The sequence below is a fragment of the Trichosurus vulpecula genome, chromosome 3, assembly GCF_011100635.1.
Source record: "Trichosurus vulpecula isolate mTriVul1 chromosome 3, mTriVul1.pri, whole genome shotgun sequence".
NCBI lineage: Eukaryota > Metazoa > Chordata > Mammalia > Diprotodontia > Phalangeridae > Trichosurus > Trichosurus vulpecula.
The window spans coordinates 242,876,048-242,899,555 of NC_050575.1; the positions used below are offsets into that span (position 1 = coordinate 242,876,048).

The 23,508-nt window shown below is 40.8% G+C and overlaps 1 pseudogene; it reads left to right on the forward strand.

Annotated features, from left to right (window-relative positions):
• The first annotated feature begins 4,449 nt into the window (after positions 1-4,449).
• LOC118842435 lies at positions 4,450-8,417 on the forward strand (annotated as a pseudogene).
• Positions 8,418-23,508: the final 15,091 nt, after the last annotated feature.

Here is a 23,508-nt window from a genome sequence, read left to right on the forward strand (position 1 = left end):
CTTAGGTTGAAAGTGTTGCCCTTCATAAACAGGTGATGCTCTTCGTTTGTAATCCAAATCATTTAATTTATTTGTTATCCAAATTATTTTTTCTAGAAAATATGGTGGAATTATTGATCAATAAGTCAACATAGTACCAGAAGAACTAAATTACTATCAAAACTGATGGGCTTGCTACAAATTAAACAAGAAGATTACAAGGAATTGACAGCTAAATTAAATAATAACTCATAGTTTTTCTTTCTTTCTTGAAATAGTAAAGGAGTACACAGCATTGTTTTTCTCATCCATTGAGAGGAAATAAGAAGCATACTTTCATGGGATAGTTGTTTAGTTGTTCCAGTCATGCCTAACACTTTGTGACCTCATTTGGAGTTTTCTTGGCAAAGATACTAGAATGGTTTGTCATTTCCTTCTCTAGCTCATTTTACAGTTGAGGAAACTGAGGCAAATACAGTTAAATGACTTGCCCAGAGTAACACAGCTAGTGAGTATCTGAGGTCAGATTTGAACTAATGAATATGAATCTTTGTAACTCTAGGCCCAGCACTCCATCCACTGCACCGCCTAGCCACCCTTATGCAAAGTTTAGTCATCTCTTATTTCAGCATTTATGAGGAGTGTAGGTGAAAGACTACCATGAAGACGTTTTCTGTAAAACCTTTTTCAGACTTTGAAGGGGTAGAGAAATTTTATGAAGAATTCATGGAGATCCTCAGAATTAAGTAGACCTATACTTCAATGCTTTGTGCCATCACTGAAAAAGTAAATACACGAGTACACTGAAAAATATATTGGAAATTATGACTCAGGATCAAGAAACAAAAGTGTACAAAGGCTTATAGACTACATAAAAACGCTTACAGGGATAGGGACTTAACTTTGCTGGTACAGAAAACTCTTGGGTAAGGAAACTTCCCCTACCAATGCACGTTGGCACAAATATATTGAAAGAGCAAGGTTGGATGAATGGCTTCAAGCAAAACTGGGAGAAGCTAGATATAGCTCTGAATAACATCACAAGGTGAAATTAACTACCTCTTAATAAACCTTTACATTGAATAAGGCGAAGTGCTACTTTAAAGTTTCTCTTCCAGTAGAGAGCCTTGAATGAATATATAAAGTTCATAAAAAATTCCTTGATAAATTCAACAATACATTTATTCAACAATTCTCAGATTTTAATATCAAATGAAGCATTAAAAAAAGGAGGTTAATACTGACCAAAACTATTTGCCACCATCATGATGGCTGTCTAGTGTGGCATTCAAATGAAGGAAGCTTCTTCTGTAAATGGTGAGGTCCATCAGATGCTTTTATGGATTACAGTATGCTGATTGCACCAAGAATTAAAGCTTTGTTATTGTTTTTCAGTTATGTCTGACTTTTTGTGATCCCACTCAGATTTTTCTTGGCAAAGACGCTGGAGTGGTTTTCCTTTACCTTTCTGAGCTCATTTTACAGATAAAGAAACTGAGGCAAAGAAGGTTAAGTGATTTGCCCAGGGTCACACAGCTATTAAGTGTCTGAGACTGGATTTGAACTCAGGTCTTCCTGACTCCAGGCCTGGTGCTGTATCCACTGCACCACCTGGCTTCTCAAACTAGAGCTTTACAGGTATCTTAAATAAGAATAACTCAAAAGAGTTCAACCCAATAATCTAAATAGGAAAGTAAAAGTAAGTGGACAAAGAATGCTTATTTTGTAAGGTATGATATTCAGGTGAATGATCAGCCTATTGAACTGCTCTATAAGGAGATATATTTTGAAAAGACAAGATAGTCTATGAACTGGACCCAGGATAGAATAGAAGAAAGAGAGCAGTCTGGATTGCATTTATGATTTTGTGCAGCACTTGAACTCGAAGATTGTTCCAGAAAACAAAACAAAAAAGAGAAAAATAGCATCATTATTTCCTTAGTGCTATATGGCTGCAAATTATGGATTACTCCAATATCTAGGTGACCCAAAGGATGATAGAAAGATTGGAGATGGGTGTAAATAGACTATAACACATTAATGAGGATACGTTTTGTGCAAAAAAATAGCACAAACATATCATTGAAGATGGGAATAACTCAAATATGGGCCAGTCATGTAACAAGAGTAAAAGATAATAGATGGATGATTAGCATGTTGCATTGGTACCCATGTAATGACAGGAGACCCAGAGAAATACCCTGAACATATTGGATGGTCCCCCTATGGAATTTAATGGGAAGATATGGAATAATATCAGAAGGCAGAGATGGGTTTTGATCTTCAATATTGAAAGCAGTGCATGTATTGGTGAGATCAACAACTCATTGGAAGATTGAATTGCAAGATACTAGATTGCAATAATCTTTCCACAGTTGGTTAGGAAAATTTCTGAAGCAAAGCAAGTCCAGTTGTCCTCCTAACACTACTTAGCATTCTTTAATCCTGCCTCTTACCTTCCCCATCCCAAATGCCCAATTCACTCATGAGTCATGGGGTTCTAACCCTAGTTCTGCTACTTACTACCTATGTGACCTTGGAGAGAATTAAAATAATCTTTTAGGGATGGCATGGCCTAGGGGACTGAACCTTGGACTTACTGAGAACACAAAGGCAAAAATCAAACAGCCCCTGTCCTGGAGGAGCTAAATCAGATGAAATACTCTAGGAATATTTTAGTAAAGCGCAGGATAACTTAAGAGGAAAAAATTGTGAAAACCTGGTTTGAACTTTGATGAATGATAAGGAATCCTAAAAGAGGAAATACCAGAGAGTATAGGTAATTTCAGTTCTCCGGATCTTAAGTGACATCCGTAAAATTCAACAAGTAGAATAGATGATTTTTAAAATACTTTCTCTCTACATCCTCTTTTCCTAAGATTGTAATCTCCATGAAGGAAGGAATATTGTATTATCCAAATTTTGCATCTTCTCTGACTAAACTTCCTATCTCCATAGTGCTCTGCATACAATAGATGTATAATAAATGTCAAGCAAATGAAAGACATTCTATTAATTCCTCAAAAAAAAAGCATTCAAGTGTGCATGCAGAATACAACAGCATACCCAGTTTAGGTATGAATAGGTTTCCTACTCTCTTAGTTTTTAGTCTAGTGGGACATAACCCAGAGGCAGAAATAAAAAGAAAATATAGTATTACATGAGTGCTTTAGAATAAGTTTATGAGACCCAAGGGGGAAAGTAAGTATCAAACAGGGGAATCAAGGCATGCTTCCTGGAGGAAAGTACATTTGAGGGTGGGAATTCATACTTCACAGAATCTGAAAAATGGAAGGGACCTTAGAGGTCATCCAGTCCAATTTGTGTCTAAGCAGGAAATCACTTTGCAACATCTCCAACAAATAGTCTTCCAATCTCTACTTCAAAACTTTACAGTAGGAGAGCCCACCATAGATTGACTTAGTCCATCTGACTTTGGACAGTTTTCATTGTTAGGAAGTTTTTCCTTGTACCAAGCAAAAACCTTCCTCTTTGTAAACTCCACCCATTGCTCCTAGTTCTGACTTCTAAGGCTAAGTAGAACAGCTTTAATCTCTCTTCCACATAAAACTCTTTCAGACACTTGGAGACTATTATCTTCTCCCCCCTTAAACTTGCTCTCTTCCAAGCTTAACATCCTCAGTTCCTTCCATTGATCTTCCCATAGCAAGTTCTTCAGTCCTGTTATCATCCTTTTCATTCTTTTCTGGGTGTTCTCCAGTTCATCCATGTCCTTTCTAAAATATGATGCTCAAAACTGAATACAGTGCTTAAGATCTTACCTGAATGGGTCTGAGTACAGTTCATTGGAATAGCCATTCCTCATCTCATTTGGGACACTATGATGCTTCTTAATCCAGCCTAAAATGAAATTAGCTGGTCTTCTTTGCTTCATTTAAGAAAGGGTTATTGACTCCTATTGAGTTAAATAGCTAAAACCCTCACTTTTTCACCTAAACTTTTGTCTGTCCAAGTCCTTATCTTGTGTTTCTCGAGTTAATTTTTGACTATTCATAGTACTTTACTGTTGTCTTTATTAACATTCTTTTTTTAAAAATTTGGCCCTTCATTCTAACTTGCTGATATTTTATTGGATTCTGACTGCCATTTCTACCATCTGCAAATTTCATAATCCTCCTATTATTGCCTTTATCCAAGTCATGGATAAAAGTATGAAGCAGCACAGGGTCCTGGATAGATCTTGAGAACACTTCACTAGAGACCTCCTTCCAAGGTGAAATTGAGCCTTTAATTATTCTTCTTTACATCTGGTCATTCAACCAGTTCCTAATATACTTAAATGTATTATCGCTTGTCCCATAAAATTCTATCTAGTCCCTAAGAATAACAAGATTTTATTATATGATTTACTGATATCTAGAAAAAAAATCTATAACATTCCTCTGTCTGAACTAAATACTATACCTCCCCTCTTTAAAAAAAAGGAAAGAAAGAAAGAAAGAAAAAACAATGAGTGCCAGGGGGCCATACCTAGGTTTCTTCCTGCTGCTGCTGCTGCTTCTGCTGCTGCTGCTTCGGGGGAGGGGGCCTCAGGGGCCTCGGGGCCGCTTTGGGCTCCTACCTTCTGGGAGGAATCAGTCCCAGCCCCCGTGGTCCCGAAGCCTCTCACCCTGGCCTCCAAGGCCTGGGGACTGTGCAACTGGTGGCCTTCCTGGCTGCTGGACCCTCCCACAACTGAACACTTTTCATCCAGTCCATGGCTTGTTTGTATATAGTTGTTGCAATTTATCTCCTCCATTAGACCCAGCTTTTCGAGGGCAGGGACTGCCATTTGCTTTTATTTTTATCCCCAGTTCTTAGCACAGCACCTGGCATATACAGTAGGAGCTTAATAAATGCTTATTGACATGGTGAATGCATCCAGGTCATTAAGGGTGCCTTAGTGGGGTAGCTGACCAAATCCATTCAATGGTCCTGTTCTTGGGAATCAAATTCTTAGCCAGATCAAGGCACCAAACATTTATGAAGCACCTGTAGTTTGCAGGGGCCTATGTTAAGCTCTTGGGGATACTTGTTCAGTTGTTTTAGTCATGTCTGACTCTGTGACCTTGTTTGGGGTTCCCTTGGCAGAGACATTGGAGTGGTTTGTCATTTCCTTCTCCTACTCATTTTACAGGTGAGGAGACTGAGGCAAACAGAGTTAAATGACTTGGCCAGTGCCACCCAGTCAGTAAGTATCTGAAGCTGGATTTGAACTCAGGTCTTCAAGACTCCAGGCCTGGCACTCTCCACTGTGCCACCTTGGGAATGCACAGAAAGGCAAAAGCCACAGTCAGTCTCTGTCCTCAAGGATCTTTGAGTCTCTAATAGTGGATACAGTGTGCAAACAAGTGGAGTCTGGCTAGCCAGCATTTATTAAGCATTTTCTGTGTGCTGAGTGCTGGGGATACAAAGAAAGGCCAAGGATTCGAGTCCCTGCTCTCATGGAGCTCCTAGCCTATCGGGGGAGACCAAGAGAAGCTTTTTCTTCCTTCAGATTCCTTGACTTAGATTGAACTAAGAAGAGAAGGCAGCGTGGCTTCCGAGTCAGAGAGCTTGAACCCCAGCACCTACATCATGACCTTCTACCCCACCATGGAGGAGTTCCAGACTTTCAGCTGCTACATTGCTTACAGTGAATCCCAAGGAGTGTACCGGGCAGGGCTGGCCAAGGAGGTTCCCCCAAAGGAGTGGAAGCCACGGTTGACCTAGGACAACATCAATGACTTGGTCATCCCAGCCCCCACCCAGCAGGTAGTGACTGACCAATCTGGCCTCTTTACCCAGTACAAAATCCAGAAAAAGGTAACGACTATTTGGGAGTTCTGCAGGATAGCCAACAGTGAAAAGTACTGTACCCCAAGCAACAATGAATTTGAAGAACTTCAGCAAAAATACTGGAAAAATCTAACATTCAATCCCCCCAGCTATGGTGCTGATGTGAACAGGGCACTGTATGAAAAGCACATAGATGAATGGAACGTTGGCCGTTTGAACACCACCTTGGATGTAGTGGAGAATGAGAGCAGCATCACCATTGAAGGCATCAATACTCCCTACCTCTACTTTGGCTTGTGGAAGACCTCCTTCGCCTGGCATATGGAGGACATGGACCTGTATAGCATCAACTACCTTCACTTTGGCGAGCCCAAATCCTGCTACTCCATTCCCGCAGAGCATGGCAAATGTCTGTAGCAGCTGGCCAAAAGTTTCTTCCCAGAAAGTGCCCAAAACTGTGAGGCTTTTCTCTACCATAAAATGACCTTGATTTCCCCTTCAATTCTGAGGAAGTATGGCATCCCTTTCAATAAGCTGACTCAGGAGGCTGGAGAGTTTATGATCATCTTTCCTTATGGCTACCAAGCTCCCTTCAACCATGGATTCAATTGTGCTGAGTCTACAACTTTGCTACCCTTCATTGGATCAAGTATGGCAAGCAGTCTGTTCTGCGCTCTTGCTGAAAGGATATGGTGAAGATATCCATGGATATGTTTGTGCCCAAGTTCTAGTCTGAGCGGTACAAGCTGTGGAAGGCTGGCAAAGATGCCCCTGTCATTGACCACACTCTGCCCACCCCCAAAGCAGCTGAGTTCCACAAGGTGGAGCAGCAAGACTGCCTGGAGGAAGCCTGGGACAGCAATGGGGACCCAAGCATCAGATTGGAACCAAGAGGCACCGGGTATGTCTTGAAGTGCCTCAGGAGGTGAGAGTGAGGCTTTTGCCCAGAGAGAACCCTGTGACATGGATGGGGAGCAGGCAGCCATTGCTCCTGGGAAAACTGGCCCAGATTTGGTGTCACCACTCAAGCTGAGAACAGCACCTTCCTTTCACCAGATTATCCAGACTCTGCTGAAGTAAAATTTGAAGAACTGAAAAATGTTAAATTGGAAGAGGAAGAGGAGGAGGCAGCAGCCTCAGACCTTTGTCTAGAACTATAAACCAGGCCTCCAAAAAGTGCCAAGCTCACAGTTCTGAGACCTGCCAAAGCACTGACTGCCCACAGCTGTGCCCAGGACAATGATTCAGAACAAGAATTCTCTGAGAATGCAGAAGAGGAGAGTCAGAAGGTGAAGGGCCTTTGGCAGCTTTTGAGCAAGCTTCCTCAGCATCACCTGTTTGTGGCCCAGGAGCAGTGATGATGAGACTGGTGAGCAGCTGACCCTGAAAGAGGAGGCTGAAGAGACAGAGCCTTGGGCCAACCCCCTGAGTCAGCTCTGGTAGAACTGACCCCTGAACTTCGAGGCTGAAAGGGTGTACAATGAGAGCATGGCTCAGCAGCCCCCACACTGTGCAGTTTAGATTTTCTAAACCTACCAACAGGCAGAGAGAGGAGGCCACAACCAGATTCGGACAAACAAACCCCAAGCAGACCCAGAGAGATGCAGAATCAAGCCTCTGATTCCTGAGATGTTCTTCAGTGCTACTGGGTATAGCATGGACCTCAGCCTTTCTACACCCTACCTGGAGGAGGATGGCAACAGCATCCTGATCACCTGAAAGAAATGCTGTGTCTGTGTCCATGCAAGCTGTTATGGAGTGTCCCCTGAGGAGGTGCCAGACTACTGGATGTGTTCTCAGTGTGTAGCCAGTGCTTTGGAAGAGGGGCCCTGCAGAAAGCTAATCCATGGGTCCATCTAATATATGCCATTGCAGTCCCAGAAGCCACGTTTGTCAACATCGTTGAGCACAGCCCAGTGGACCTGAGCAGAATGCCTCTTCTCCGTTTCAAGCTGAAATGAGTTTTCTGTAAGAAGATGAGGAAAAGGGTTGCCGACTGCTGTGTCCAGTGCTCCTGTGATCGTTGCCCAACCTCCTTCCGTGTGAGCTGTGCCCAAGCTGCCAGGGTGATGATGCAGCCGGATGACTGGCCCTTTGTAGTCTTCATCACTTGTTTTCGGCACAAGGTTCCTTCTCAGGCAGGGCGCGCCAAGGGCTCCCTCCAGGACCTCTCTTGCAGGCCAGACGGTCATCAGCAAACACAAGAATGGCCACTTCTACCAATGAGAGGTGGTCCAACTTACCACGGAGACCTTCTACAAAGTCAACTTTGACAACGGTTCCTTCAGCGACAATCTCTACCTGAGGACATTGTAGGTCGTGACTGTCTCCAGTTGGGTCCTCCTGCTGGAGGGGAAGTGGTCCAAGTGCGATGGACAAGTCTATGTAGCAATATTTGCAGCTTCCCATCCCATCCAGATCTACCAGGTGGAGTTCAAAGATGGCTCGCAGCTCATGGTGAAGAGAGATGACGTTTACTCGCTGGATGAGGAGCTCCCCAAGAGAGTCAAGTCCAGGCTGTCGGTGGCCTCAGGCAGCGCTTCACGGAGATCTTCACAGAGAAGGATGTCAGACAGATAAAGAAACAGCAGCAAGTGATCAACTCTTGTTACAGACAAGACTACATTGACCCTGCGCTCTCCCGGGCCATCATGGAGTAAGGGAGGGGCTGCCTTGGACCCAACTGGCAAAGCAGGAGCACTCCAGGGTCCCGAGTCCCCAAGCAACCGTACAACTCGGACTAGGATTTTGAAAACTGAAATTGTAAAAACCAAATGAACTAGCTCTTCTTCCTGTGCCCCATTCCCTTCCCTGGTCCTTCTGCCACACATTGGCTGTGGATTAGGGAGGCTGAGCCCTGAGCCTGGGGCCCTGCACAGTGGTGGTGGGCCTGAGGCTAGCAGGAGCCCCCCTGAAAAGGCTGGGCCCTGTTTGTGGGGACTGGGAGCTGGTGCTATCTGTGCCCCCTGCCCCCGTGGGTGTGTGCAAGCACCCCTGGCAGACTGGGGGGAGTGTGCAGGCCCTTGGCTGGTTGGTCAGACTGAGGGATGACGGAAGAACAAGCAATATTACTGGTGCTTGCCCTGATTTCTCCTTTTTATATTTATATATGTGTATATTTGGTCTTCACCAGCTTCCAATGGCTTCCTGGTGCCTCTCTGGCTGTAGTCCCCTGTCCTGGGGGGAGGCCGGAAGAATTGACCAGAAGAAACCAAATGTGAAGAGTCACACCTCTGTTTGGCCAATCAGGGGCCGAGCTGGGCACCAGGAGCTCCTTCCCTCAGATGGGCTCAGGCTCCAGAAGCACCAAGGTGGGGGGCCAGGGGCCTAGCTCCTGAGGAACCTTCTTACTTGCTTCTGGGTGGTGGAGTCTTGAGGTCCCAACCTTTTCTGGACCTGCCCTGGGGCAGAGGGATTGGGGATTTTTGGACCAGGCTGCTTCATACCCTGAATGGCACAGTGAGGTGGAGGGTGGAGGGTGGGGGGAGGGCAGGGGGGGCATTTTAATGATGATTAGTCAGGATCACCTGCAGCAGAGGGAGAGGGGTGCTGCTGCTGGTGGGGAGCACCTGTCGGTGTTAACTGGTGGTGTTATCAATCATGTAGGGGCTTGGGGTGGGCTTAGCACCTTGGGGTGCCCATGAATTTGTTGTTCGGGGCTGGGCTTCTGCCGGCCAGCCTCCACATGTGCAGGAGAACCAGGGATTTGATCCTTTGCCTTTTCGTTATACTGGAATGCTATAAAACCAAATTATTTTGAAAAAAAAAAGGAAACAGAAAATGGGGTCAACCTAGAATGACCAATTCTTGAGAAAGTCATCCTGGGCATTAGTAATTACTTTTCCCCTTTCTTAATACTTGAAAACCATCTCACATTCTAGAGTTGTATCAGTAACTTAATTCGGACTCAGTGGTATATAGTTTCACAAATAATATTCTCCTCACTTTTTTGTAAATTTTGACATCTCCCCTTCTTGTCTTCTCTTATTCTCCAAGAGATATGCAAGAATAGTGATGGTGTCTTGGCAATAACACATGCTTGTAATTTCGAGGAGTACTTTGCCCTTGGAAACCTGAACCTACTGAGGCCATCTAGGTACACTGTTATGAACTTCTCATTTATTTTGAATTTTAATTCGCTTCTGAACATGTTTCTTCCACCCTCTGCCATCATAAGATTATTATGTTGTGGTTGGGTGGTACCAATGATTTCATTGTTGCAGTCAGGTGGTACCCATGATTTCATTGTTAAGGGGAATTCCTGGGTAAGCATACACCCTCTACCAATACAGGTTGGTACCGCTGCAACTTAAAGTCATAGAGAGTGTCCTAGAGAGCACAGAGATGTTAAATGACTTGCCCAGGGTCATATAGCCAGCATGTGTCAGAAGCAAGATTTGAACTCAGGTTTTCCTGCCTTTGAGGTCAGCTTTTTTTCTCCTAAGCAACACTATCTTTTGGGTTAGAGAATAGAAGTAAAATAAGACTTCAATTAAGTTGAACCTTCTCTCTAATGTCTCCTATCATTGTTCCATGATGCATAAAGCTAATAGAGTAGGAGCAAGAGTCATACTTCTTTGGCTTTTTAATTCCCTAGGTACTATGGTATAGTGCAGATTGATGCTTTAATGACTATAGTGATGGAACATTACATTTATACAGGCTTTAAAGTTTTCAAAGGACATTGTATATATTATCTATTTAATCCTAACACTGACTCAGTGAGGTAGGTATTATTATTCCCATCTTTTAGATGAGGAAAACATAATTCAAAGAGAGGTTTAGTGACTTGCCCAAGGCCACCCAGCCTATTCAGCTGAGGCAGAAGTTAAGCCTAGATTTCCTGACTCCAAATCCAGTTCTTTATCCATTGTACCACAAGATCTTGTTATAGTAGAGTTTCATACGTAATATAACCTTGTGACTAGATCTCCATTAAATCAAATCCTTAATGTATTCTTGTTTCTTCAATACCTTTTCCCCCTTACCATGCGATCCTTAACAATATAATTCTACTATTACTACTTGTTATGCTAAATTGCTACACTATGTCCTGAAAAATTAAAAGAAAAAAAAAACTTTTGACACTTTTTTCATAGCAACATATAATGTCAGAGCTTGATGGAACTTTAGGATAATTTGGTCCTGCTCCCTCTGCCTCATTTTACAAGTAAAGAAACTGAGACTCAGACATCCTAAGTGACATATCGAAGGAAACACTACAAGTTAATACCACAACTTGGACTAGAACCCAACTTTCTGTTTCCTAGTTCAGTAGTTTTTCTACTAGATTATGCTGCTTTCCCCACTTACAATTTTTCAAAAATCACTTCCACTGACATCTAAATTTATGATTAATTTCTGGGAGAAAAATATCAGGATTAACCTTGGCTTTCACCAGTAATCCGTGGGTATCCACCTCGATAGTAACAAACCCAAACCAACTGTTAAAATTGCCCTAAGCAAACTTTTCAGATCTGAGTGAAGTTTCCTGCAGAGGAAAGGAAGTAGAGTTTATCCCACATGGAATATAGTATTCCGAGGGTACTGGGTGTCTGTCTCGCACTCATTCCAATGCCCAATGTGCATAACTCTGTCCCAATGAATTGCCAGCTCTGCTGCAGTTGGCAGCTTTTCTCCAACCTACCTCTTACTCCCACAAGACATGAAAGTTGAAAGTTGCTGCTGTTGTCAGTTGTTTCAGTCATGTCAGACTCTTCATGAGCCCATTTAGGATTTTCTTGGCAAAAATACTGGAATGGTTTTCTATTTCATTCTCCAGCTCATTTTATAGATGAGGAAACTGAGGCAAAAAGTGACTTGTCCAGAGTTATGCAGCTAGTAAGTATCTGAGACAAATTTGAACTCAGGAAGATCCTCCTGACTCCAAGCCTAACACTCTATCCACTGTGCCACCTAGCTGCCCCAAAATAAAAATACCTCACAGTGAAGGTCAAATGAGATAATAGATGTGTAATGGGGAGAGGAAATCAAGACTTCCCCCTCCCACCCTATTTCTGTATTCTAACCAGAGGACATTAAGAGGTAATCCAACCTTCACCCATGTGGTCTAGCCCATACCACTTTGGAGACTTTATGGAGGTGAGCTGAGCTTCCATCCCCCACCCCCCTCTTGCTGTTGTTACAGGTACAAAGCGATCATTGCACCCAAACCAAAAATACCAAAGCCTTCAGAATAGAAACAGAGCATGTCTGACCCACTGGAAGTGGACAATGCCCCTAAACTTTGCTCTATGCCTGCTCAATAGTGTGTGCTCTAATATGAGCTCATGTATGTGTATCTAAGCAAGAGAACATAATTATTGCCTATCACACTCCCTCTTACACATACTGTTGTTGCTTGGTTGTTTTAATCATGTCCAACTCTTCACAAGCCCATTTGGGGTTTTCTTGGCAAATATACTGATGTGGTTGGCCATTTCCTTCTCCAGCTCATTTGACAGATGAGGAAACTGAAGCAAACAGGGTTAAGTGACTTTCCCAGGGTCACATAGCTAGTATGTGTCTGAGGCTGCATTCGAACTCAGGTATTCCTGACTCCAGGCCAAGCACTCTACCCACTGATCCACTGAGCCCTAGTGGCTTCCTTGGCTGCTACAGGTACATTTTATGTGAAGTACAGAAACTGCAGACAGAAAACCCATACACACTAAGAGCATATTGTGTTGCCTTGCAGGCAGGTAGAGCTCAATCTTCAGACAAATTATTCAGACTTTTTGACAGGAATGTCATTTCCCTAGAACATAAACTTATGTTTTGTTACTCAATTTCAGTATTCCACCATCATTCATTAACCTCTTCTGCCAGACTTTTAGTGTTTATAGTATGTTGTTACCTAGCTAGTTTGATACCCCTCTTATGTACTTCTGTTTTTATCATTGTTACTTGTGTATGTCTTTCTCCAGAGAAGTTCTTCTTTGTACATCATGGTGACTTCAATGGCATACTGGGGTTTTGTAGCCCTATACCAACAAGCTTTGTCATTCCCAAACCGGGAAGATTTGGAGCGTGGACCTGGAGATAGATTGTCATCCATGGATTGACCTAATTAAGTGCAGAGGGTGGTAAACAGATAATGAAAGTTTTAGCTCCACCAACTCATGTGACCATTTGCACTGGTCACTGATATGAGTTGGTAAAGGAAGTGCCCCCTCCCATCAATGAAATTACATATATTAAAATATTAAAGAATATTTATATGTTTTCTGTCTCTTCTAGGCTAGGAGCTACTTGAGTGTAAAGGTGAGTTCTTATTTATTTTTACTTCCTCCCCAGTACTCAATGCTATGTCTTGTGCATGGCAAGTATTTCATATGATTTCCTTATTGATTGATTGATTAAATTGAATGAGCTCATGCTGCCAAGTCAAAGGGTTATCAATCTTTATACATTCACATTTTAGTGTCTTTCTGAATGGATAGCTAGATTGCCAACATACAGCAAAATTATATTGCTTTAAATTCATCTGCAGCAAAAGTGAAAAGTAGCTAGTACCTATCTTCTTTGTGTGAGAAATGTTTGTTCAATGCAGCTTAAATCCATTGTGGATGTTTCCTTTTATTTTAAAAATCAGTCTTTTGTTCACGGTGTGATAGTGAACAGGACACACTTGTCATCAACTTGTTCCTTAATTTGACCTGCCTATATTCTACTTCCTTTTTTCTTCTCATCCTTAATCACCACTCAAGACACAAATCCTTCTCATTCCATTTCAATGAATTTTTTCTTGTTTCTTCATAGAGCTGCCTTAAGCTTCCCCCACTCTCTCTCCATCTCTGCCTCTACTCTACCCCTTCCCCTCTGGCTTTTAGACTTACTGTTCTGTTGTGAGAATGGTTACAGTGGCTATATCCTTCATAAACTCCCTTTTCAAATGCTTCAGTCTATTAATGAACAGGCCCTTAATGTGTCCTGGCACTGTGCCAGACGCTGGTGATATAATAACAACAACAAAGGACAGTAACAAAACTTTGCTGTCAAAGAGTTTTTATTCTAATTCCGTTCTTAAAATTCACTCCCCTCTAGGCACTCTGTTCCTCACACACTACATTCTAACTCCCTCCTCCAAGCATTTTCCCTGGCTGTCCCCCATGCCTGGAACTCTTTCTCTATTCATCTCTGCTTCCTATCTTCCCTGGCTTCCTTCAAATGTTAGCTAAAATCTTACCTTCTGCAAGCAACCTCTCCTTCTCCTCCTTAATCTCACTGTTTTCCTCTGAGACTACCTCCACTTTATCCTGTATATATCTTGTTTGTGCACAATTGTTTGAATGTTACGTCCCTCATGAGAGGGTGAGTTCCTTGAGAACTGCAACTTTTTTTTTGCTTTTCTTTGTATCACCAGTATATAAATAGACAATTCTTTTAAAAAAAACTGATTTTAAGAGGGGAAGGCACTAGAAGTTAGAGGGATCTGGAAAGGCCTCCTCCAGAAGGTGGCATTTGAGCTGAGTCTTGAAGGAATTCAGAGATTGGGGGAGCCAGAGGTTAGGAGAGAGAGTATTCCAAGTATGGGGTGTGAGATAGCTAGTATAAAGGCACTAAGCCAGGACACAAAACCTCATGTGTGAAGAACATCAAGTAGGCCTGTATGATTGGATTGTAGAGGGAATTAAAGCATACTGGAAAGATGAATTCATCTAGGTTATGCAGAGCTTTTAAAAAAATAGTTATTATATAATCTCAATGTGGAGGCAGTATAGTTTATTGAGTGAGGGGACGGGAGGTGCATGGCCAAATCTATGTTTTAGGAAAATCACGTTCCTGGCTGTGTAAAAATGGATAGAGAAGGATTGGAATGGTGGGAGACTTGAGGCATGAACATGAATTAGCAGCATGATGTAATCTAGCTGAGGGGTGCTGAGGATCTGAAAACGTACTGGCTGCTATAAGGAGAGAATAGAGTGTATATTATATGATACATGTTATGCATAGGAATAACAATGTAAATCTTAGGACCCTTTTGTAACACTATTTCACTTACAACTCTTCAATGTTCTTCTCTCTCCCCAGACCACCTTCCAATTCTCTCTCAGCAAAGGATCTCAGCTCCCACTTTACTGAGAAAATAGAAGCCATCCAACTGAAGCTCACTTTTCTCCCCTACTTCACATCTGAAAACCTCTCTTCATCATCTCTCCTTCCATTCTTTCCTCTTTTGCTTCAGACTCCAATGAAGAGCTTGCCCTTAAGAAGGCTAACCTCTTCACTTATGCTTTTGATCAGGAATTCTCCCCTTGATCATTACTTCCAGCGGTCCCTCATGTTTGGAATTATCTCACTTATATGTCTTAGCATCTCTAGCTTCCTTGCAAGCGAAACTCAAGTACCATCATCTCTTCTTTACTTATTCCTCCCTGACCCCTACCCCAGTTATTAGGTCTCCTTCCCTGTAGAAATGATTTTGTATCCATTTTGCATATTTATTTGCATATTTATCTACTTGTTGTATTCCTTAGACCAATGTAAACTTCATGAGGATATGGACTGTTTCACTTTTACAATAATAATAGTGATGCTAGCCAACATTCATACAGCGCTAGGCAATGCGCTAAGCACTTAAAAATTATTATCTCATTTGATCCTTGCAATAACCTGGGAGGTAAGTGCTATTATTATTCTCATTTTACAGATGAAGAAACTGAGGCAAAGAGAAGTCAAGTGACTTGTCTATGGTCATACAGCTAGCAAGTGTCTGAAACTGAATTTGATCTCCTTAGGTCTTCCTAAATCCAAGCCCAGCTATCAGTCCATTGTGCCTCTTTGAATTGTCAGTAAGTTGAACTGTATGGAGAAAATTCTCTCCCCTCCTCGCCAGCTTCTCAACTTAGGAGGGGCAAGCAAAAGGATTGCCATATTTAATTAATTAATTAATCTTCTACACCATCATTCTGCATCCATCTCTCATCAACCCTACCTGTTTTGAAGTGATTATCACCCTCCTATTTTTCATTGACATCTGCTAACCTATAGAACACTCTCCTCTGCACCTCATCATCTTCTTCCTCATTCTGTTCCCCAACAGAAAGTGCCTCAAGTGCTAGCAAATTCCCTTTCCTAGTCACTTCCCATGGAGGCCAGTTCCTTGTCAGATATATTAGAGAGCAGATTCCTTTTTGGTGTATAGTTTGAACTAGATGACCTTGTATGTCCTTTCCAGATCTGATATTATTATTCTATGTGATTCTGAGATTTCACCCTTTCTGACAATTCCAGTTTATGTAACCTCCCCATGTTTACTCTTTCCTCTTAAGTACCCTTGTCCCTGATGCCCACATGGTTACCCATAGTGACCATTTTATTTGCTCAGGAAGCATTAGAGTCTGTGGCGAGGATATGGAACAGACCCTGGAACACTAAAATACATACAGGCTATAATTTAATTTGAATCACCTCTGCTTCCCCCTTAGGCTTGCTTTCATCTTGGTAGTACCATTAATAAGGGATCCTTGTAAATTTCATCTAGGCTAGGGGTTTTTATACTATTTTATCTCATGTATCCTTTTGGTAGTCTGGTGAAGCCTATAGGCCTCATCTCAAATAATGTTTTTAAATGCCAGAGAAAAAAACAAAAAAAACACAAAACTAAGAAATATAAAGGAAACTACCTGTAGTGAAATACAGTTAAACTATATTTAAAAAACAAATTTAACCTCAGTTTAAAAATATTGCTCCAGTTAATTGATGAGAGAAAGGAGAGAGAAAATGACAGAGATGGGTGGGAGGAAACAAACATTTATTTATTAAGGGCCTACCATTTGCCAAGCACCATGCTAAGCATTTTACAGATATTATCCATTTGAGCTGTAACAACCCAATAGGTGCTATTATTGATATTATCATTTCATAATTGAGGAAACTGAGGCAGACAGAGAGGGTATTTTACTTGCCTAGGATTACAAAGTTAATAAATGTCTGCAGCTAGGTTTCATCTCAGGTTTTTCTGACTCTAGGTGTAGCATTCTATTCATTGCACTTCCTAGCTATCTCTAGATGGAGATTGTTCAGAGACAAAGAGGAAAGGGTCAAGGGAAGACTAGGGTTAAAGAAAGAATTAAGTCTGATGAATCTTTCTCTGCATAGGTTTTCTTAAGTCAGAATCTTATCTGTTCCGTACTCATTGTTTGGACTTAATCAGGCACCTACCTCTTCAATGGTCTCCATCTCTCTCTATTTCTCCTCTAACTCCCCAGCTACAGTTCTACTTCTGGAACCATAGGGAATTGGGAAGTTTCCCATCTTTACCGTTTTTGCTTAGTTGTTCTTCAGTCATATCTGATTGTTCATGATCCTATTTGGGATTTTTTTGACAAAGGTATTGGAATGGTTTTCTTTTTCCTTCTCTAGCTCATTTTACAAATGAGGAAACTGAGGCAGAGTTAAGTGTCTTGCCCAGGGTCATACAGCTGCTAAGTTGTATTAGACCAGATTTGAAATCAGGAAAATGAGTCTTTCTGACTCCAGGTCCTGCTCTCTATCCACTGCACCATCTAGCTGCCCCTTCCTATACTGTAAGTGTTTTAGATAACACAAATAATAAAAATGAGAACGGAAATAATGACAGCATCATTTTTCAGTTGTGGTATTAGAGAATAAATATACCTTGGATGGCCAAGACCAGATTGTACCACAGGCACAATTAAGTCCCTTTTGTCTTCATCTGGAAGACATGCCATCCTCCTTCAATGAGGACTGGTGGAAAGAATATCTAATTTGGAATCAGAAGAACTGGATTCAAATCTCATCTCTGATATTATATGAATTCAGACAAGTCACCTCAACTTTCCTTCCTCAGCACTTAGTATAGTGTCTGCTACATAGTATGTATTTAATACGTTTGTCTATTATCTGATTTTGATTTTTGTACTGCCTACTTCACAGGGTTGTAAGGAAATTGCTTTGTAGACCTTGAAGTACCATAGAAATATGAATTGTTAGAATCTATTCCCATCAATAAAGATGAGGGAATTCTTATCCATGTGACTAATTTGCCATGTGTTATCCAAAGTCAGGACAACATCTCCCCAAAACAAAATGGAATTCCTTTTTGGGAGGAGGTGCTAGGATTGACTTGAATTAAGGCATTGCTCTAATCTCAAAGATTCAAAGTTATAATGCAATGGAAAGAACCCTAGTTTGGGAATTAATAGACCCATATTTTTGTTTTTGTTTTTATTTTTAATTATTTTTATTAGTCTTTTTTATTGTAAAGGAATTTTTATAAACTATTTTTTAAGTGCGTATTTTATTTCATTCTGTTCTTATTTATGCTTGTATTTATAATCATTGACTTTCTAATAAGCACACCAGATTTATTATTATTATCATTTGTTCTTATTAAGAAGCTTTGGCCATATACAATTAGCACCTTCCCTTCCTTTCCTTTACCATTTTTCTTAAATCTCTGCCACCTGGTTTTTTCCATTCCACTGAAAATGCTTTCTTGAAATGTACCAATGATCTCTTTAGTGCCAAATCTAATGAATTTTTCTCAGTATTTATTTTTCTAGACCTCACTGCAGCCTTTGGCACTGTTCATTACTCTCTTCTCCTTGATACTCCCTTCTCTCTAGGTTTTTGTGGTACTGTTCTCTCCTAGTTCTCCTATATATCTGATCAATGCTTCTCTGTCTCTTTCTCATTTTTTTATTTTTAATTGTTTTTTTTTAAAACTCACAGCATGTAATGTAATGCCAAGTAGTGTGGGACTTTTTGGTGTTTTTTATTTGCCTTAGTGCTGATTGAGTCTTGCCTTTGTTTCAATGGAGAGTCTTTGATTGAATCAGGAGTCTTTGATGCTCTGCTTAAGTCATAAGAAAGCCTAAGTCACATGAGTTTGAGTCACATGGTAGTGACACCTTCTGACCCTGAAAGAGAGTATATATATACTCTGAGGCTAGCATTTTGCTTGGGGCACCCACTCACTGGAAGAGTGTCATGTGATTTGACCAGATGAGACTCTGGGTAGCCTTGTTAAGAGTGTCCCCTCCCTGCCCTACCCTCCCCCCACCCCACCCCAGCTTTGAAAAAATCAGATGTTGTTTCTCTCTCTGGTAACTATGTGTGTATTGCTATGGATATACTGGTTTGTGTTATTTGCTCTGTTTAAATAATTTCTGCTTGTAATTTCTGTTTATATTCTCTCTGAAGTTCATGGAGCTGACTTTTTCCCTTGAACTAAGTGAATGATATGTGCATGTTTAATTAAAGTGAGATTTTAACCCTTAAAGTTGCTTTCCTTAGAAAAACAGATCAAAGAACTTGTGCTAGCAGCCCTTCTGTGTGCTGGTGTCATTGGTCTTACATAGCCACAGTAGGGGCAAGTAGCATTATTTTTACATGGCATCAGGAACTTTCATCTCACAAACTTTCAGCTGATGAACAGCAGAGGTCTGAGTGAGGTAAGACTGAAGGAACTCCCCCACTATTTCTGGACCTCCCCCCAGGCCTAGAGGTTCTAATTAGATCCATGTTTGAACCCTGACTCTGACACGCAAAAATTATGTGAATTTAGGCAAGTCACTTCATCTCTATGGTCCTCCATTTATTCAACTGTCAAATGATGAGGCTGGATTAGATCATTTCTAAAGTCCCTTCTCATTCCAACATTCTTTGATTCTGTGTTTGTGCCTCTCTGCCCATCCCCAAGCAGTTTGTATATCAGACCAACTCAAAGGAGTAATATCCTACTAATTATTGGAGGAAAGATACCACACACTTGCTAATTTGTTGTTGTTGAATCATTTCAGTCTTTGTTGACCCTATTTGTGGTTTTCTTGTCAAAGATACTAGGATGGTTTGCCAATTCCTCCCCCAGCTCATTTCACAGATGAGGAAACTGAGGCAAACAGGGCTAAGTGACTTGCCCAGGTGAGGCCAGACTGGAACCCATGTCTTCCTGACTCCAGGCCTGACACTCTATGGACTACTCCACATAGCTGCCCTTTGCTTGCTAATAAACAATGATAATATGATGATAAGAGATAGTATTGTGTATTAGATAGCAATTAGCAAGCTTTTTTTTTAACTTTGACCCAGTCTCCTACAGATTGCATAATTCTAGGCAAGACAGTCTCTCCATCCTTGCCCATAATATTTGCAAGATACTTGCCTATAGATCTGTTCCCAGGCTCCCTTGATTTACCAGCCATTTTTCACACAATTAATTCAATATCCATAATCATTAGCTAAGTGCCAGCTACAAAGAAGTAGGTGCTTGGGGATAAAAATTCAAAGAATGAAACAGTACCTACTCAAGTAGCTTGCATTAGATAAGCACATATATAAGCATATGCAGTATAAAAGTAAAGGGAGTAAATAGAAATAAATACAACATAAACACAAGGAATAAAGGAATACAAAGAATGAAATAATCCTTGCTCTCAAGGAGCTTATGTGTTAGTGGAGGATTCGAGTATAAATGTAAGTGGACATAGAGTAAATACAAATAAATATAGGGTAGAGACAGAACTTATCATTTCATTGATTTGAGGAATTCCCAGGTGAGGAAACTCCTTTTGCCAATGTGTCTTCCCCTTAGATAATTGTCTAGGGACCTGAGAAGTTAGGTTACTTGCTCAGGGTCAGACAGCCAGTAGACATCAGTGAACCCAGGTCTTTATCCAAGGTTAACTCTTTCCAGTATGCCATACTAGCTAGATAGATAAGAAGATAAATAATAATTAAATGCAAGACAGTTGGGAAAGGATGGCACTAGCATTGGTGAGATTTTTTTTAATGGTTTCATTTTAAAAATGCATTTTGAGTTACATCCTTAAAGAATATAGGAATTCTAGGAGGTGGCATTGAAGAGGCATTGCATTTTGGATATGAGATGTGGTTGAGATGGAAGACGCAGCTCTGGATAAGGAATAAATATGGCCAATTTGGCTAGATGACAGAATATGAAAGGGGAGGTATATGCAAAGATGTTGAAAAGATTGGTTGGGGCCAGGGTCTCAATATAAAAACTAAATAGAAGGGTTTATATTTTTATCCTAGAAGTGAGAAGAAGCCACTGGAGTTTTTTGATTAAAGGAGTTACATGATCTAGACTTAAAAAAAAATCTCATTGGCAGATGTGTTGAGAAGTGAAATGGGGAGTGATTTTGAGTTATAGAGACAATTAGATTATTTCAATAATCCAAGTAAAAGGGGATTTAGACCCTAAACCAGGTATGCAGAGAGGAAGGGTCAGATGTTATAGATGGGGTAAAGGGATAGCCAGCAAGATTGGGCAACTGATTCAATATGTGGAGTCATGGAGAATGAGAAGTTTAGGGTAACACCAAGATTCTAACCTTGGGAAACTAGAAAAGTGGTACTACCTTCAACAGAAATAGGAAAGTTTAGAAAAGGGGCAAGGGAAAAATAATGAGTTCTGTTTTGGACATTTTGAATTTTAAATATCTTAGGCACATTGAATTCAAAATAAACTTAGTGATTTAAGACTGAAGCTCAGGAGAGTGACTAGTGCTGTCTATATAGATTAGTGAGTCATCTATAATAGCAATGATAATGAAACTTGTGGTAGCTGAGGAGGTTATCAGGACAAAGAGTACACAGAGAGAAGTGAAGACCATCTTTGACAGAGGTTTGGGCAATACCCACAAATAAAAGGTATGGTATAGTTGATGAGCCACCGAAATAGAGAAAGTTGTGTCATGAAAATCTAGCAGAAAATCCAGGAAGAAAGAATGGTTAACAATGTTAATAAATGGTTAACATGAAATAAAGGCCAAGAAACAACAGAGAAAAGATGTTGGCACCAAGTTTGTCTTAATTCTATAAGGCCAACAATAATTCCTCTACTTCTAACCAAAATATGAAATAGGACATGAGGTCTGTTTTCTGTAGGTAGCTAAGTACCACAATGGATAGAATGCTGGGACTTGAGTCATGAAGACCTCAGCTCCTGTATCATCTCAGCCATTTACTAGTTGTGTGATGCTGGGAAAGCAACTTAACCTGTCTGTCTGTTTCCTCATTTGTAAAATGAGGATAATAATAGCATCTGTCCATCTTTTCTTCTCCCTCTCCACTATTTCATTCTGTGATCTCACCAGCTCCTGTGGATTCAATTGTCATCACTTGGTGATGATGCTTAAATCTACTTATCCAGTCCTGACTTCTCTACCTATGTCCAGTCTTGTATCTACGACTGTCTATTATATATGTTGAACTAGGTGTCTTACAAACATTTTAAACTCAACATGTCCAAAACTGAGCTTATTGTCTTCCTCCCCCAAATGATCCCCTTTCTGAAGTTCCCTCTTCCTGCCGAGTAAGAGGAATATTAGGAAGACCTCCATTCCGCTAGTCCCCCAGGTTTGCAATTTGGATGTCATCCTCCCCTCCTCACTCTCTCCCATATCCCATATCCAAGCTGTGGCAAAGGCCTGTCCATTTCAACTTTGCAAAATCTCCTCAGACATTGCCACCATCCTGGCACAGGCCCTCATCACCTCACAGCTGGCCTGTTACAATAGTCTGCTGTTTGTTCTACCTGCCACAAGTCTCTCCCCACTCTAGTCCATCCTCCATTCAACTGCAAAAATGATGTTCCTAAAACACAGATCCAAACATATGACCTCCTACTCAGTAAACTTTAGTGGAGCCTTATCACTTCCAAGATTAAATATAAAATCCTTAGTTTGATGTTCAAAGCTTTTTATAACCTAACTCCACTTTCCCACTTCTCCAGTCTTCCTATACCTTATGTACCTTCCCTGTGTACTCTTCGATCCAGTGACACTGGTCTTCTTGATGTTCCTTAAACAGGAAATTCTATCTCTCTGCTCAGAGCATTTTCTCTGGCTGTTCCCCAAGCCTAGAATGTTATTCCTTCTCATTTTTGCCTTCTGACTTCCCTGGCTTCTATAAAGTCCCAGCTAAAATTCTACTTTCTATAAGAAGCCTTTTTCAATCCATCTTAATTCTAGTGCCTTCTTCTGTGGATCATGTCCTATTTATGGTGAGTGTGTATGTATATATATGTGTGTGTGTGTATGTGTATATATATGTATATATATATACATACACACACATATATACATATATGTAAATTCTACTAAAATTCTATAATATATCATTTATCATATACATATATATATATACACATATATACATATTTGTAAATTCTACTAAAAATTCTACTAAAATTCTACTTTCTACAAGAAGCCTTTTCCAATCCATCTTAATTCTAGTGCCTTCTTCTGTGGATCATGTCCTCTTTATCATATACATATAAATATATATACATACATATGTATGTATATATATACACATACACACATATATACGTATATACACACACATATGAATATGTGTGTGTACATATGTAGGCATCTGTGTATATATGTGTGTGTATATATATACATATATATATATATATAATCTTATTTGTAGAGCTTTTTGCATGTTTTTCCCCTATTAAATTGTGAGCTTCTGTGGTCAGAATGGCCTTTGTTTTCTTTGAGTGACTCAGCTTACGTCATTGAGCCTGGATGGGTGCTGGGGCTTGCTCTTCTGGGGCAGGAAGCCCAGACACCATGCCAGGAAGCAGAGAACTTCCTGTGTGATGAGTCATGGGGCTGGCTGAGGGGAGGTGTTAACTTCAGAGCCATGCCCTGTTGGGTGTTAACCTAGTCTACGCTAGGGGGAGGGGCCAACTCAAGAACCAATCGGCCCTGGTCATTCAGGCAGCGCTTGTTGATGTCAAAAACTCTATAA